At 40.4% G+C, this 13,202-nt stretch overlaps 1 long non-coding RNA gene across 1 annotated transcript; it reads right to left on the bottom strand.

Annotated features, from left to right (window-relative positions):
* Positions 1–8,600: 8,600 nt before the first annotated feature.
* Positions 8,601–13,185, bottom strand: LOC142050066 (uncharacterized). The gene is made up of 3 exons (XR_012657909.1): positions 12,144–13,185; positions 11,798–11,953; positions 8,601–10,516 (listed from the first exon to the last, which is right to left on the bottom strand). It is a non-coding gene; the product is annotated as an uncharacterized LOC142050066 (long non-coding RNA).
* Between the last annotated feature and the right edge of the window lie 17 nt (positions 13,186–13,202).

The following is a 13,202-nucleotide window of genomic DNA, read 5'->3' as shown; positions in this document are numbered from 1 at the left end:
AGAGGTGCAAGTGTGGGAGGGGTCTAATTAACAGACATATTTTGTAATGTGCGTTCTAATTGCAATAATTTTAATGTATGGGGAGAGTGTGAAGAGCGCACAGAAAAACGGTTTGGGGAGAACTAATCAGAACACCTCATTAAATGGAGAACAACTTCCTTTAAACTTGCCTAACGGGAAAGGCTGCTACAGTGGTGGTATGAAGAGTATTTGCAAAATGTGCCTTTACCTTGCACTCACTTCCACTTTTGTAATATCTGTTGTCAAACTCTCTTCCATTTCTAAGCTATGATGGTAACTTCTGTGGTTACATCAGAAAATTCATGTGACCTTGCTGTAGGACAAGTTCTGGAGTAATGCTGAAGGTGAAACTGTTTCAGTTGAAGCCAGTACACTTTACTGAAGGTGTATGACTGGAAGCCAGTGCAGTAACTGTCGGGGGAAGCACACAGCAGGTAAGTTAGCTAGGCCAAAACAGTAAGTACATGGCTGTCTTACGTAATGTTTTCAACATGGTGATTATGTTACTGCCAGAACATAGATACTCTTCTTCTCCTTCCCCACAGGTGATAGTATGAGTCAAATATATTTTGTTTCAAGCCACTGAGGCATAATTCTGCTTGTAAGCTCTGACATTCACTTCCCCATTTTTCAGTCATGCTCTTGAGATAGCACCAGGAGGAAAAACAGACGAAAAGTACCAGCTTTCAGAAGGCATAATCTTGCCTACATGTTTCTTTCTCATTTTTTGATATTGTATGGCCATCACCACACCTTTATTTTGTACATCTAATGAAAGCAGTTCTGTTTAGTCTAAATCCTAGGGATACCAAGTGAGACATGCAACTGTGTCAGGGCAACTCTAAATAAAAGAAAAAGGTGGAAGGGGTCGTGTTCACAGTTACTGCTTAGGTCTTGGTAAGCTCTGTCTTAGAAGACCATCCTTGGTGGGATATGTACAGTTTTCCTTGTGTCTGATCTAGGAGTAGCACTAACAAGCTCTGAAAAACACCTGTTGCCTGTTGTCAGTGGGAGGGATAAAAAGAAAGTCCTGCAGGGAAGAGTATGTGGGTTGAACTGCGGTGACAGCATTGTATGTGTGACCAACGTGTTGCATCAGAGCATCGCAACATCCAAGTAGCACTTGGGCTAAATAAAGTTAAGTTGAGACATTGTTATAAGACAGATTTCTTAGGATGATTTGCTAGTATATCTGTAACAATATATGTTAGGCAGGAGTGCTAATCTCTTTCTTGGAACAGTAACATTATTATATATACACACCAAGAAGAGTGCCCAGACCTATATTCCCTGTGTACTACAGAGCAGAGAAACAACCATGTTTCTGGAGATAGCAATAAGGAGACCCACAGAGAAAATGTTTTATTATAAACTGGTATTGGTCAAGGATATAACCACAAGAAAACAATGGCCAAAAGCAACTCTTAACATCAGGGTGAACTGTTGCTGGTAGCCCACAGCAGTGAAGCAGCCAGGAGCCTGCCACTGCTGGCAACCACTCTGCACAACTGTGCTGCTGTTGAGGGGGCACCCTTGTGCATGCCAGGTGTAGGCTGGTGTCTGTTCGTTTGCCCTCGTGCTGTATGTCTGCCAGACCGTCCACACTCACTCCGCTCTTCTCTGTATCGGTTTGGTCTTACTTCCCTGGCAGCCTCCACTCTGCTGTTCATGCAACAAACATCCATACTCCTTTAACACTGAGCCCACAGTGAAAATCTATAGGTTCCTTGTGGAGGCTGATCCCTGTGAGGTATCCAGTGCTTAACTATGGATGAACTATTAGGATTAAGGGTTTGTTTCCAGTGATAATCACTATGTGTCAGTGACACATCCCACTGTACAAAATGTGACAGGCTCAGTAGGGCACCCGTGTTTGCAGACTGCATCGAAGTCACACCATTTGAGAAAAATGGTTCTTCTTGCAGGCTTCTTACCATGCTTCTAACCTGCAGCTACTCTGCTCCTTGTAAGTTACACCTTTTTCCAATCTTAAACTGTCTCCATGGATAAGAAAAAAAGGTCGCTTTAGACAGTGATGAATGCAAATATTCTTCTGTAAGGTAAGACTGTGGTTCTGAGTGGTCATCCCTCAGCACCATCAGGGCTGTCACTTCTCTTCCATGTGTCTGGAAATGTGGTTTTGATTAGGTATAAAGCACTATGCATCTGCAAGCTGGGTCTAGGTCAAAATATGTACGATTTTTTAACTTTATTTTTTTTAAACATCACCAAAGTGAAAAACCAAAAAACTTCTGGCTTGTTTGTGTGTCAGCATTCAGAAGGTGCCTGATTCAGTAAGGCTTCCCGAGATATTTGTTTAAGTATGTGTGTTTAGAAACACATCTACAGATTCAGAATGTGTCTGCGGGAAAGGGTTTCTACTGAGGAATGTTTCTGAGCACTGAATGTAAAAATCTACTTCATAATTCATGCCACAAGTGTATGATCCACTTTTTTCACCTTGTTCCTTGTGACTTAAATAATGTGTGTAATGTACTTTTAAAGAAAACATCCACAATATATCAGGGCTAGATAAGACAGCCTAGAAAATGTTATTCCTGTTTCTTTTGGAAATGTGTTTGTCAGGTTGTTAATAAAAATACTCTTTTCTTATCCTTCACTATTAATGTCAGTAGCAAGTTTTCACTTGAAACAGTGTCAAGATCTTGTTTCAGTCTTTTCTAAGTAATGATGTTAAGTGAAGAAGAGCTGATTTGAAAAGATCTGGCTTTTTCCATAGTATTTAGAGCATCTCAGAAGAACAGGCTGTTACATAACGCATGGGCTCCTTAACAGCCTCTTACTCAAAAAGAGGGTGATGGGAGGGGGGGCTAATCTAAAGCTACACCATCTGGGGCTGGCCTTGTCACAGGAAAAATGTGGCAGCTGCCTAAATAGTTTTTCTTCTTAATTTTCAGTTTCGAAGTACAAATAAAGAATGAACACCTGTTTCAGCTTCCAGAGTTAAATAAGCATTGTAAGCAGATGGTTTTTAAGACTTGAAATTTATAGTAAGAAGTGTTCTTGAAAAGAGGGTGTAACTAATAGCCAAGGAGATGGATATTACAGGATCCTGTTACCCTCTTTTCCCTCCCCAGGCCCACAGGTTCACACAGAAAAAAGCAATTTGGTCAGAAATTGCTGAATAGCTGTTGAAACATTGTAAGGAAAACATAGGAAATTATCAAAATCCACACTCGCCAGACTGAAACACAGACAAAATACTTAACCACGCTTATGTTACGGCATTTTCTTCACTGACCCAGCTTTTGAAGAAAGAGCTGCTACGAGACAACTTGACTGAAACACCTGTTTCCATACCTTTTCAGATTTCAGTAAAATCTCCCATTGATTTACTCTGCCTTATGTCTTCCCCAGACAAGAACAATGCTATTAATTAATGAACTATTTGAATTGGTTTTGCCAAGTCATAGGCATGTACATAAAAAGGTGCATTTTTTGCATTAATGTAATGAAATTCTGGGCCTTATGCGTTTTTATCATCTGTTCCAAAGTCTGTGTTTTGGAGAACTGCCTTTGTGCCTGTGGTATGGAAGAATGAAGTGACTCATTTGTTTCCCACAGGGAGCTGCACTAGAAGAGATCAAGATGCACAGGTTCTCAGGTTTGTGCAAATATTTCCCTCACCTTATCAGGGTTATAAACATGTTGTGGCTCTACAAGCCCAAATATCCCTGGCTTATTTCTGCTTTTTTTTTCTGTGGTTTTTTTTTCTTTGTTTTGTTCACAGGATTTGCTTGGGTTATTTTGTCTACATTAGATTCTTGTCAAGACTAAACTCTGCCATTTTTACTTGAGAAAGATTTCCTTTATGGTACATCCCTTTCTCTGCTGACCTGTTCTTCCTCCTCTCTCCCTCCCTGTTAGCTCCATGGCCTTTCCTCCATTGTACAAGCTGGAAGAACAGCCCCACCATGCTGCCGTGGGGTTCTGAGTTGCTGGATCATTTCCCTTCTCTGTTCCCTGGCAAGTACATGGATTTGTCTGCAGGCTGTACACCTGGCCACTCACCCAGACAACTTCCTTCTCCTTTGTCCAATGGTTACTGATCTGCTTCACTTCAGGGACTTTCATACAGGGTTTATAAAAGGGAAAAGTGAATAGATACATTGAAGTTCTTCTAATTAAATGTGCCCTAGTAGGTCCTGCTGTGGAAACAAAGCATTGTCGTCATCTCTTCCATCTCAGAGGTCTCCTTGAAGACTTGCAATCTTGGAGTCTGAAAGTTTATGACCAAGAGGGGTTGCTAATTACACAGAGTCTGACCTCCTGTATATTAGTACATTCTTCCTCTTTCAAGGAAATTACAATTTTCAGAAGGGCCTCCAGTGTTTCCGAGGAACACTGAGACATAGTATTTCCATTACATAGTTCTGTGAATTTGTTCTAGCATTTAATCACCTGCTGTTTAAAAACAAGTACTTATTTCACTTGGTCAGCTTTCAGCTCCTGGTTCTTACAGCGCAAGAAAGCCCTGTGGGGTCCAGTATATTTCCACCCCATGAGTAACACATGAAATACCTCAAAGGAAAAAGGTTCTGCTTCGGGATCAGAAAGCCTTATCTGACAGACAGAGGAAAAGTAATGGTCTTCTAGCTGAATCGTCTGAGTTTTGAAGCGGAGCAAGAAAGCAAACTATTTACTAACACTCAAAATCAAAGTTTCTTGCTGATCAGCATTAAAATGTTTGGGCCGCTTTAAAACTGGTGGCACATCATGCTACTAAAGGGATAATGGGCACATTCTTATAAAGTCAGGGGCTATGGGCTGCCCAAAAGAAAATCTTGTCATACAGCACCACTGTTATGAAGCTGAAAGACTGTATTCTTTTAGGACCCCTATTAAGGAAGCAGACCTAGTGCTGTGTTTACTTCACAATATTGTGGGTCTTTCTCTCTCATTAACCTTCCACTGGTAAAGGCCCTGACTGCCAACCATTGCTGCTACAAAGGCTATTTCCAATAAAAAGGCAATGTTGGCTTAAGAATAGGAGTTCTGGGGACTAGATACTACTTTTTAGCTCCTTGCTTTTCAAAGGAGCAGGGTGGGGAATACCAATGAGAAAAAAAGTGGGAAAAAAGTCACAGAGATAAAAAAGCTCACAATGGGAGAGACAAATGTAACTATGATAGTGTTTCAAATATCTCCCTATGTTTCAAATATTTTAAACTATTTTAAAATATTGTTCTTTATCCTACTAACATTTTATAAGGCGTAAAAAAAAAATCACAATCCTTGCCAGAATATTTTTACAGCACATGCTGCAAACCAAGAAATGCCAGTACTAAGGATTCTAGTAGCTGTGTCTCACCCACCATCCTCACAACAATCCACTCCTACTGGTGTTACTGCAGCTGCTGGCCAAATATTGAACTCGGCAAGCTATGTGTGTAGCGTAATACATTAGTTTCACTTTTGAGGGGAAGCAGAAAAGTGGCAGTTCCAAGTAAAAGCAGCCTCCCTTGCAATCGTTTTGGCTTGCTTCCTCTGCCATTTACTGAAAGGTAGACCATCTGTAGTTCAGTAGAATATTTATTTCTGTTGCCTGCTGCAGCATTTCTTCTGCACAAACTGGCTCCCATTTTCAAAATTTCTGCTGACCAAAAATATCTGCAGCTGGGTTTGCTGGTAGGTCTAGGCTTTCCACCTATGGCTGACTCAACTGTGCAGCAGCAGAGGAAGCCGAAGAGAAGATACTCAAAACCAGGAGGGATGGACTCACATGGTTCATGTCAGAGGACCTTGCTTGCCCCCCAGGTCTAGCCGTGTCAAAGGTGGCACCAGGGCTGCAGGGCATTTGTGTGGCTTCTCTGGTCCCGGTATGCCAGATTCCACAGCGCTTGGCAGTGGATAGGGCATTCACCACAAACGATGAAAAATAGGTTTCCTTCATTTCTGTGGATGAGAACTAGTTGTGCTCTTTCAAGCAATTAGGTAAACGCTTCTAATTGGTCTGTCCTTCACATGAAAGTTTCCTTGGGAATGACATATTTTGAAGCTACTCCCTGCAAGGATCAAACTGAGTGAACTACTGTTTCTGTCTCACGTACAACTACCTCACTGATATCTTTTATAATCCCACAGAAGGCAGATCAGGAAACCCAACAGCTAGTGATATATATCCCTTTGCCTATGGGAGAACATTCAGGCTTTGTTTTGCGTGTTGGCCTCGGTGTGAGGGAACACTTACTGGAACTGCTTATCTAAAAATCTCCTCCAAGAAGAGGAATTTGTAGAAGCTATTTCTAGATGCTGAAATGCTCTCCCTGAGAGCTCCAATATGTGGTTTATTTCCATTACGCTACAAAAAGTGGAATGAGGAACTGATGTTTTTAGACGTAATAGTTGCTGGACCATTTTTTTTTCTGGAAACGAGAAATGAAAACAGCTGGATTTGATTTATGGTTTTAATTACAAAGAAAAGACCTAACCAATGTGACTGGAGTTCAAAAACAAAGGAGAAAAAGAAGAGTGACTGACACAGGTTTGATGTTGTTTGTACTGATGTAATTCCAAAGCAACAGTGAAAGTTACTAGTTAATTAAAATTCTGTAGAGTCTGACCTCACAATTAATTAAAGCAGTGTTACCCCAGTGGTGGTGTGTGGGACAGACCTTTTTTTATAAGAAGTGCTTAGCTGGTTTGCACAGGTACCTAGCAGGTCACCGTTTTGAATCCACACAGAGAATTTGTTCATTTCTTTGTGAAACCCCTGTGCTTCTGCTAGTTTTAACTGAAATTGTCCAAAGGATTCAAAAGCAAAACAGCTATGCTAAAGATACTTAATAATTTACTTTTAACCTAAAATGTTTTGATGTTACAGTCTTGCCTGTGTGCACATTTGACACCAACATTGATATCTAGATGCTTCCCAAAGTAATTTTTTCAGAAATATTGATAAAGCAAAGCATCTCATACTGACTCTCATTTGAGCAATAATTACTTAGCACTTTTGAAAAATCAGCACAATGCATATTTTTATAATTTATTTCAAACTTAAATATGTTTCTGATTTTAAACTCTGCTAATCCTTTTCCAGAACTGGGAATCAAAACACAACTGGCTATTACTTTCTACTATCAACCAGAAGTAAAACTGAGTAGAAACAAAAGTGAAGCTCCGTGCCTTTGCTTCACTGTCTAATACTAAGATGACAATAACAAGTGGAAAAATTAACTACAAACAAATGAAATGTTTCACTTTGAATTTACTGTAAGCAATTTAAAGAGTTTTAGAAACAGTCCATAAAATGTTCTTGTTCGTATATTTGTGTGTAGTAAAGGTTCTTGCTCTTCAAGGTTTCTGGTGATTGATGTTAATACAGCAGGCAGTTTGGAAAAAGTTTGGTTCAGTTTTATGACATTAACTTCCATATTGCATTTAAATAGCATAGTAATTGTACCTTAATCGTACATAAAAATGCCAAAAAAAAAAAATCACTCAAATATAATTAAGGTTGAACTCTCCAGTGAGGAAATTCCAAAATTTCCATAGTTGACCTTAAAGGGATTTAGTTACCCTGTTCTGTTTTCTTTTGCCCTTTTAGTTTGTGGCTGTATCACACTCTCATCCTGTCACACTGCCTAAGGCGGATTAAATTACACAAACAGATTAAATAATAATAAAAAAACCTCTACAGGATAAGAAATTACTGACTAAAATGAATTTATGTAAACATTAACTTTTGAAGCTTCCTGACTTTCACAGATAGATCAGTGCTGGCAAACAACTTCAGGAAGGTTAACTTTCCGTAACAACACAAAGCAAAAGCACCTTGACAGAGCTGCAGTTCGCTGCATTTAAAATCAGATATCATCAATCAGCACATGTTTAACTTCTAGAAACCTTAATTTGAAAATCCTTAACAGAGGTTTCCATCTAAATGTCCACAGATACCTTGAAACAAAATAAAAAATTCTAATATATGTACACGTGTGAAAATACCTACTTCAATTAACAAACTTACTTTCCACAAGCTGACACCAGGTCCACCCAAGTCATTATGCAGCCCTGAACACAGCACAGGATGAAGTCCTGGAGAAGGTATTTACGTGAACCTGGGATGGAAAACTTGAATTTTGCATTAGACTACTTCTGGTTAATTTTTGAGTCCCTCTAAATGTTTGGAAAGTCCAAGGCTGAAAGCAGAAGTATTAGTTGGTGTATATGAGGGAAGTGGACTGTTTCCCATGTTTGACTAATGCCAGAAAGCTGAGGTGATTTTGCTTAGATTTTTTCCATGGAAAAACAAGAACCCCAGTCCCTCCAAAATCTGTTACAAGAAGTTTTCAAGTTAGCAGACTTCCCTACTCCCAAGGGATTGTCAAATACATTTTTGAGGAAGTTACAATGTATTTTCCTGGTTACAGGTAGACCCAGGAAGGCACAACTTTAGTTCTTCTTTATTATGAATATAAATATATTCAATCTGCATAACAGTACAACCAAAAGCCATATGAAATCACGTATCATTGGGTTTAGGCACCAGTTAAACACAGAGGATATCTGCTCTAAAGATGAAATAGTCTAGGGGAAAGCACAAGAAAACAAAACAAAACCTAGGCAAGCGAAATTTTATTAGGAAATAAAGTGTAACTCAATGCAGACCTATACTGATGGACCACAGAAGCATCTGTACTGCAGTCACTAGGAGTTCGGGCTGCAGAGCCACTGGCAAACACTGCAAGCTGAGGTTTGCAGTGTCTACACTTCAAGTCTCTCCTTCAACTCAGGCTGCAGTTTTATTAATTTTGTTTTGTTTCAATCTGTTAGCAGATTTTCTTAAGGAAGGAGAACCTCAGATGTTTCTTCCTGACTCTTTTCCTCACTGGATGGTGCTAGCATACATATCTGTTTACTCAGACACTAAGTGAAAAGCTCTGAAAGTCACCGAGTGATGGTACATTTGCAGTTCCCTTTTATACCAAGCCATTTCCTATCAGTGGACTGTATTTCAAAATTTATTTTCAATAAGTTTTACAGTTAAGACAAGTGCTTGCACTTACTTGCCTGCCTGCTTTTTCCAGCTACCCAACTGTTGGCCGCATGCTAGGTTTTATCCTATAATAGGAGAAAGGCGCATGTTCCGTAAAAGGAAATCCCATGCTGCTGCTCAGTTGTGACTCAGCTAACTTGGCAAGAAATTAATTTACTCCATCTCCAAATCAGATCCACACCAACCTGTGCTGAGCCATATGGATGAAAGGGTTCAAAGTCTTGGAACATTTAACAGAGCTGCGGGCAGTGTGGAGATCAGTGCGGGCATTGCTGTTCACATGAGGCAATCAGCTTCATTAAAGAGTGAACTAAAAAATTACTTACTCTTTCTCTATTTGCAGAAAACATATCAGAAACTATTGAAACCAACCAAACCAAATAACTCAATTTGAAAGATACAGATGAAAATCTTATGTGCTACATGTGGCTGATCTGTGTATATGCTACCAATATAGGTAAGCAATACAGCAATACCACTATGTCGTTGATTTCAATCCAAGTTTTACTGCCACTGCACATCCAGCACACCCTCCCGCCACACAAACCAAGAATCTGTCACGTAGAGCATTATTCCTGACCACTGCAGGCTCTAAAGTGGACTCCTTTGCTGCCTCTGACACTTCACAGTCACTGAATCCCTGAGAGCTCTTGGAAAGCTGCAGCTCACCCAGCCCCTGGAGAATGCTACGGAAGGGAAATAGGGCACTTATGGATACAGAGGAGGGGGGGGACCATTATCTGATTTTATTCCTCTCTGTTTTATAGACGTCCTTGTATTGCGTTAGTCACTGTAGTGTCTGAGTGCTTTTTGGTCACTCAGCAATTGAACCGATGCCAGTTCTTGTGGTTTTTTTTTTTTTCCTGTGTGGTTCTTTTTAAATTTTTTTTTAAATTTTCATTTTTCTTTTGGGATCGTCGTATGATGCAGCATTTTGTACCTGACCAAGAACACGGGGCCATTAGAGAAGGTAGTGTCCAAAAGTGCATTTTCCACCAGGAGTAGCGTTCAGGGTAAAATTTAGTGCCTGGGGAAGTACGTTTTGCATCCTTAGGTATATGCTCCAAAACCAGTCTTTGCAGAAATGCATGGCGGTGGTTTTTTCAGTACTCGCTACTGTCTCTCAGGAGAACACTAACCAAGTGATTGTCTAGAAGGGGACAGAATTATGTGTACCATTGGGACCCTCAAAGCCAAGAGATGGCTTGTTTTCCTAGGTTGGACTATTTTTCCCCAAAGCGGATGAATTAGAAGTGTGTCCTTTTGGGAGCTGAATCATATGCAAACCTCTGTTTACAAGTGCTTGTTCCTCACTTCTCCTCTAGGAAGGAGGTATTCAGTCCTATCACTGAAAGAAATAGGTTTCAGAGAATGACTATAAATAATGAAAAAGTTTCCTTCAAGAGTGTTCTTTGTGCCATATGTTCAAAGAAAAAGCATGCGTTTTTAACCGAAATATATTCTTCTCTAAGGCTGGGCCTACGCAAAGAGAAGGAGAAAAAACTATTAGAACATAGGTACTTATCTTTAAATGTGAAGAATTTTACAACCTACTCCAAAAGCAGAAGGAAAAGTGAAATACATGCAGACAGTCTGACTTCACACATTTTACTTAAATGAGTAACTTCCTTCGTCTTGTTCTAATTCATGAAGGTTTTGCAAATAATCCCCCTCCACTGAATACTGAATATACTTTGATTTTTTAATTTCAGCTGAAAATGATAAATCTAAATCCAACTGTAGAATTTTTGAAGTAAATACAACAAAACTGTTTCTATAATTTTTAGCTGTTTGAATATGAAAATGAAACAAAACCTATTTCCTGGTCTGTATGCTAATCTCAGAATTTGGAACACAAGTAACGAAGAAAGTAAAACTAATCCCTTTGCACAGATGGCAAGTTTTGTAACTTGCTTTGAAAAGCAAACTACAGTTTTCAAAATTAAGCTTTGTCTATAATTAATGGTATTTTTGTCCATTATTTGTGGGTATGTTTACTGAGTTTAGTGTTTTACATATCTGTTTGATTTAGGATTCTGTGGTTATGCCTGTGCTACTACACCCTACACATATTTGTGTTTGACGTGGTGTGAACGTGTGAGATTAAATATATAAATAGGATGCAGATAAAGGATACTTCAATCCTTTTTCAAGTTCCCACGTGTCAGGGGGACACTTGCACCGGAGCATATTAACATGCAAATGTATCTAGACTGTGTATGGTCATTTAGCAAAGGAAAAGGAAAGGGGGATGCTTAAACGGTAATAAGATGCAAATCTGAGATGCTGACAGTTTTTTGGGTGCAGGTGCCTTTGAAAGGACTTGTTAAAAATTAACAGAGTAGCAGGAACACTGTTGAATATAATGAACAATGCTGACCAGACCAGTGAAAAAGGCTATTTCACAGGACAAGAGTGTGTCTTGCTCTACTATGCTAAAATGTGTTTAAACTAATTATAATAGAAAACAAACAAAAGTAAAAATGCCTGGTATCATTAGATAAGCTGTGACGTTTGGAGTCCTAAATGGACCTTCACAATCTCGTCAAGTGATGGTGTGCTTTATCACTCAAGAGTTTGGCAAGTTTTGAAGGTTTGACTAAACCTCACCCTGACAAAATGTTGAAACTTAATAATGTAAGGACTTCCCATCTATTTCAGCAGAATTCTTTGCATTTGCAGGGTTCTGTCGACAGAGATCTTGATGAGCAGAATCTTAAATATGCAGTGAACACAAACAACATTTAGTACGCTGCTCACCTAGTCTTTTAAGCGGTCTGGATACTGGTGGCATATCAGGTGATTATATTTGGGAGGCCTCGGAACATTTTTATTTTGCAGTTTGTTTCCTTTCCCTGTTTGCGAGTTTTCAGTGTCACTGCAGTTCACGCTTGTGTGAGTTTTTCACATTGCAGCCTGGAAAGACAGAGACGTTAAAAATGAAAAGCAAATTATTAGAGGATGCAATACCACAGAAACTTTCAGTGAGATCAGGGACTAGATATACTAGAAGAAAACATGCTGTAGTTGACTTTATTTCAAAATCACCAGGTATCCTTTAAAACGCATGTTCAAGGAAGCCAAATATGAAAAGCGATGTACACACTGAGTTAAATTCTAGTTCTGAACTGGCCTAGATTTTGTTTTCTATTAGATGATGTTATATGACATGGGCATACTCTTCTCTTCTGCACAAAGAGTAAAAAAGCACACATTACAACGTAGAAATGACAGTGATATGCTTGTCCTTAAAGAAAGGTATTTCATTTGACAGGACCAAATTGTCAGGTGACAGTTAACAGCTTGCTTTGAAATCACTGCAAGTTATGAACATGAACCCGTCCGTGGTTTTGAGACTCATCGTCTACCAAACTTTTACATGGCTTTTTAGTTCTTCCCTGTCCCAACTTCCGTTCTTCCTTTTTCTCCTGGATAAAGGCTTCCCAATCCGTAGTTGTAGATCAAGTCCTCTGACTCTGCTGTTCTTTCATTAACTCATCTCTTCAGGTCAGCAGCCAAATTCTTTCTCTTTTTACTCATCTGTAACAGACAGCCTAGTTCCAGATGAAGCACGTTGACTTGGCGTGGGCAAGAAAATAAGGAACAAACTCATCATGTAATAAGTTACAGAGAAGTGCACATTTGGCCAGGTCAGAACTGTGCAATAGATCCCGGGAGCTGGGACAGAACTAGCACACACGCGCACGTTGCTTAAAACACCACCAGTGCATTTATTTTTCCTTTGGTCCAACTAACACACGCACCACTATGAAGCGAGACCACAGCAAAGATGCTTTTGTTTACCACGGCCGAACAAGGCACGGTCTGTCCTTCAAACTTGTGCTTGCCTGTCCAAGGCCCTTTGCCTCAGTTTAGGTCGGTTTTTACCTCACAGCGGCTCCCGCTGGCGAGGGCAGGCGGAAACTTGCGAGAGACAAGAAGCCCTTGTTCCCCGCGGGGACGGGGGGCACGGGAGGGGCTGCTCCACGCCCCGCGGCGCCCCGGAGGGGGGCTGCCGTCCGCAGTGCCCGGCCGCTCCCGGCTGACAGCAGGGGCCCACAGCCGCCCGCCGCGGCGGGCCCCTGAGGACAGACAGGCCCCCCTGAGGCGGGGAGGGGGTCGACGGACGGGCTCCCTCCTCGGGGTCCACGGCCCCGCCCTGGCC

This window comes from Phalacrocorax aristotelis, chromosome Z, assembly GCF_949628215.1.
Source record: "Phalacrocorax aristotelis chromosome Z, bGulAri2.1, whole genome shotgun sequence".
Taxonomy (NCBI): domain Eukaryota; kingdom Metazoa; phylum Chordata; class Aves; order Suliformes; family Phalacrocoracidae; genus Phalacrocorax; species Phalacrocorax aristotelis.
Note: the sequence above shows the minus strand (reverse complement) of the source record. Positions and strands in the feature narration are given on the sequence as shown.